This window comes from Nematolebias whitei, chromosome 17, assembly GCF_014905685.2.
Source record: "Nematolebias whitei isolate Nwh7 chromosome 17, NemWhi1, whole genome shotgun sequence".
Lineage (NCBI taxonomy): Eukaryota > Metazoa > Chordata > Actinopteri > Cyprinodontiformes > Rivulidae > Nematolebias > Nematolebias whitei.
In genome coordinates this window covers 8,686,082-8,690,410 of record NC_056514.1, presented here as the reverse complement: position 1 = coordinate 8,690,410, position 4,329 = coordinate 8,686,082, and the positions used below count along the sequence as shown (strand labels likewise).

General features: G+C 39.6%; 1 protein-coding gene across 1 annotated transcript in view; it reads right to left on the bottom strand.

The window, feature by feature from the left end:
• Positions 1–4,329, bottom strand: part of ryr2a (ryanodine receptor 2a (cardiac)) — a 554,599-nt gene that overhangs the window by 87,958 nt on the left and 462,312 nt on the right. The window lies entirely within an intron of this gene.

Genomic DNA, 4,329 nt, shown 5'->3' with positions numbered 1-4,329 from the left:
AAATGACCACATTCATTTTGATGGGTCAAAGAAACTTAACGTCTCACATCACTGATTAAACCATCTCCCACACAGTATCTCTGTCACATATCTGTCAAGTAGCTCGAAAAAGAGAGAATCCGTTTAAATTAAGTATAATATCAGGTACTTGAACTAGTCCAGATATTATAACGTGTAGTGGAGCTCCGAAGCTAAATGAAGCTAACCAACCTATCTCACTACACCTTGCAACAATATAAAGAAAGCAGTCAGAACGTGGATGGTATTTTGCAGACCCTTGGTGAAGTCTTTCAGGAGTGAGAATGTGGTGGGCTCCTTATTACACGTGATAGACTACGAACTGTCCAAGAAGGTTTTGAGCATGTGCAAGACTTCAGAGTGAGGTTGTGTTGATTTATCATTACCCTTTTCCACTGTAGTGGCTGTGTATCACGGTTTTGGATTTTACATGGTGGCATCATATACACGGTGTGTCTGGACTGACCACATTGACATCTTAGTCTATGACCCAGTAAGACCCACATCATGACAGCACTCCAAGCAAGTCACTGTGATTCATTCTGCAGCTGCAGCAACAAATCCATGATTTCAGTGAGCCCCAAAAATTATACAACTGTTGTCCATAGATATTTTGGACACAAAGCAGGTGTAGTGAACTAGACCTCCGACATCAATCTGTCTCTGAAGACCTTCAGGGGACAGGAACTGTTATTTCATTGATTTGAATCCAGAAATACAAATTATCTCATCAAGAGACCATTTAATTGTATCCTGAATTAATCAATTGAAAGAACACTCTTCTTTTTTATATTATCATTACTATTTTACAATATCCTGATAATCAAAAGTGTGCTTAGTTCATAGCATTTCTAATGTTGACGTAAACTACTCATTTAAATCAACTGTGAAACAGTATTAATGATTTTTAAAGCTCATTAGACTTAGATCATACAAGTTAAATGTCTATTTACGAAGTAAGTGTGCATTTTTATCTTCTGTCTGAGTGAGGAGTGGATTTATTGTCGGTCAAATGTCAGAGAATAAGTTATGAGAACGAAGTGCCTTGTTTTTAAAACTCTCAGAGAGTAAATAAGAAACTCGCACCTGCAAAGTCTGTCATTTCTTCAAAATATTTTCTTGTCTGTACTAACAGTTCTTAAAAACATTTCTGCTGTCTGCTGACTGCTAATAACCCTCTGACATCACTAAAATTACACCCCTGCTGTTTTTTTCAACCAATCAGGAAGTACCAAGTGACAGGAAGTGGATACCCTTTAAAAGTCAACACTTCTTGGAACTATTCATTCTTCTAAGTCTTCCTGGAACTTTCAGCCTTACTGGAAGACTCAGTCTTACTGGAGTCTTCCAGCTGAACTAAGTAGCTGATGGATTTGACCGTGTACCAAGGGTCCGTCCATTCCAGCGGAGTCACAGCCTGCCTCGCTATGAACTCATCCCGAGCATTAAATGCTCTCAACTTCGAAGGAAGCTTATTCTGTTGAACTGAGTACTTCGTCACGACTCCTGACGATCCCCAGCCACTCTGACCGGAGACGCTGAAAAGGGAGCGTGAGATGGACCTCTGTACCGGAGCTGATTTATCTTCTGCAAAGGTAACAAGTCATTCACGCCCTGAGCTGGGTTCGAAAGAAGGGTGCCATGTCGGGTCAACACATCTTCCTTCCTCCATCTAAACCTCCTTTTTAAACTTTACTCCTTCTCTTTAAACTTCTATTCGCCAGTACATCAAGCTAAGTGCCTTCAGAGATGAATCATTCTCCATCAGTAATCTTCTGTTGTCTTGTTATTTGAACTTGCTAAGTTTATTAATCAGAAACAGATCAGCAAATCAAGTGTACATGTTTGATGTTAAATTTTGATTCTGTTAAATAAATGAGCGCATTTATTCTGATGGGTCAAAGATAAAATGGCGTCTCATGTCACTCATTAAAACTCCACTCTCAAGTTATCTTGGTCACATGGCAGAAATTTAACTCGAAAAAGAAAGAATCCGTTGTTAATTAAACAACTAATATTCTTTGTGCTTGAACTAGCTTTAAGAATAATTAATTAGTAGTACGTCCGCAGCAAAGCTGTCTCGACATCACTACGCAGGAAACACTTGCTTTAACCATGGTCAGCCTTGCTGGATGAGGAAAGAATAGTGGGTGTGTTTGAGCATCTACAAAGAAACATCCTTAACCTGCAACTTCTCTTGCTGCCGAACGTTTTTTACTTCTCCACGGAAGAATAAAAGTGACAGTCACAATCTACAAACCTCTCATATATAAAGCAAATCTTTTCAGATCAAGACAAGGTCGTGCATAAAGCCAAGCTCAGATACTAGAAGGCACAATTTTGCAATGTGTAGCAGCATTCTGACATGGTTTGAGGAAGTTGTTTCAGGACTGGGACCAGGCTGTGGTGTCATATCTAGTGTGCACACTGCTTATGAAGGGAGTATGGTCAAGCTGTGAGGAACAACAAAATTAGCAAGAAAAACCTCAGTGATCAGTACTAAAATCATAGTAGCACAGTAATTGCTTTTACATTGAAAAACAATTTATTAGTAAGTATAGTATGAGTGATGGAGGAGAGGGGTGACGCTCCTAACATTACTACACTTTTATTATTTTGTTAAAGCAGGGCACCAGCTGGTCCAGTTACTGACCAGCAACAACGTAATTATTGTTTTCACCCTTTAATAATCAGAACTCAGTCACTGAAGTAGAATCCATTAATTACAGGGAATTCGATACCATAACATTTATATTCATACACATGAGATCAAATTTGTTTTTAAATTTTTATTAGAAAAATAATTATTCAAACTAAGAATCATCAACAATAACAAATTGAACAACGCAAATTATAAAGGATAATAAGTTGGAGAATAAATTGCTTGAAAAGTAGTAAAGTAATTATTAAAACAATAATGAACATTCTAAACAATAATTAGTCAGTTATGGATTAATTATCTTTTCTAAGGCAAAATTAATTTGAGCAGGATTTAGTTTGGCTTTTATACGCGCACTAATTTAGTCAAAGTTCAAATATTTGATAAATAGTTTACTTTGGAATTTGATTGAGAGAAGCTATTTACTGTGACCTGATCAAGTCATTTATAATCACCGCAAGCCAGGAAATTATTTATCAAGTTGCACCAGCATTACCTGTCCCACCACGTGCTCTTGCACTTCACCACTTGCTCTTGTCAAAGTCGGACGTTTTTCCCCTCCCCTCCCTCGCCGCTTTGCTGCTCTGTCTGTCTGTGAAACTGCTTCTGAGCCTCTCTTGCATATCTTCTGAACCATAATTTTTTTTTTTCATTTAGCCTTTATTTATACAGGTAGTCTCATTGAGCCACGAGAACTCATTTTCAAGAGAGACCTGTTTAGGGAGCAGATAGGGGTTAAGGGCCTTGCTCATGGGCGCAGAGTGGGGCGAATGAAGGTGGGGGCAGGTGTGCGTGCTTCACCTACCCCACCCACATTTTTTTTTATGTTGTCGGTACCAGGGCTTGAACCGGCGATCTTCCGATCATAGGCCCACCTTCTCTAACCTCTGTGCCACCACTCCCACATATGGGGGAGTGGTGGCTATGGACTTGATTTGATCAGTTGGTCCCTCAACACAATTTACAGCATTTCTTTGAAGAGAAGACAGGCTTTAGGTGAGCCGATTTACCCTGTTGGCACGCACGCAGCTGGATATGTCATCGACTTGAAGACTTGATGATGTGTCTATCTGCTGCCATTTGTGGATTTTAAGGATGCATATTTAATTGGATTTACGATAACTGGTTCCTGCTTTTTGGATTCGGCTGGTTGCTGGTTTTATCTACAATCAAGGAAGTCATCAGCAGAAAATTTTGGACTCGATCACGCTGCTTGCCTTTATGATGGCTTGGTTCGTGTCTCGAGTACCCAAACTCAAATGCTTTGGGCAGAATGGATCAGATCTCAGGGATTTTACTCAGGCACGTTTCCATCGGTGTGGCCGTGTAATTTGGACATTTCAGAACCGTTTGGACCAACACAGATTAAAGGTAGATGTCATTAAGTTCTGCCTGTCCCCAAATCAACTGTGTGTTTATCTGAATTTGGCTCCCCTGTGTCAATAAACCTGGTGTCTGAATGATGAAATAACAGACAACCAGCTTTAATGAAGGTGAAGTCTGATCAAAGTTCTCATCAGCTGCTGAAAACAGAAGGACTGAACTCCTGCTTTAACTCAAGCTAAATACAATAATGTGTAATCAAAAGTCAAGAGTCAGGGTGGCTTCTGGGTAATACCAGATGGCTAGGCCTCAGACTGACGAAGCCTCTT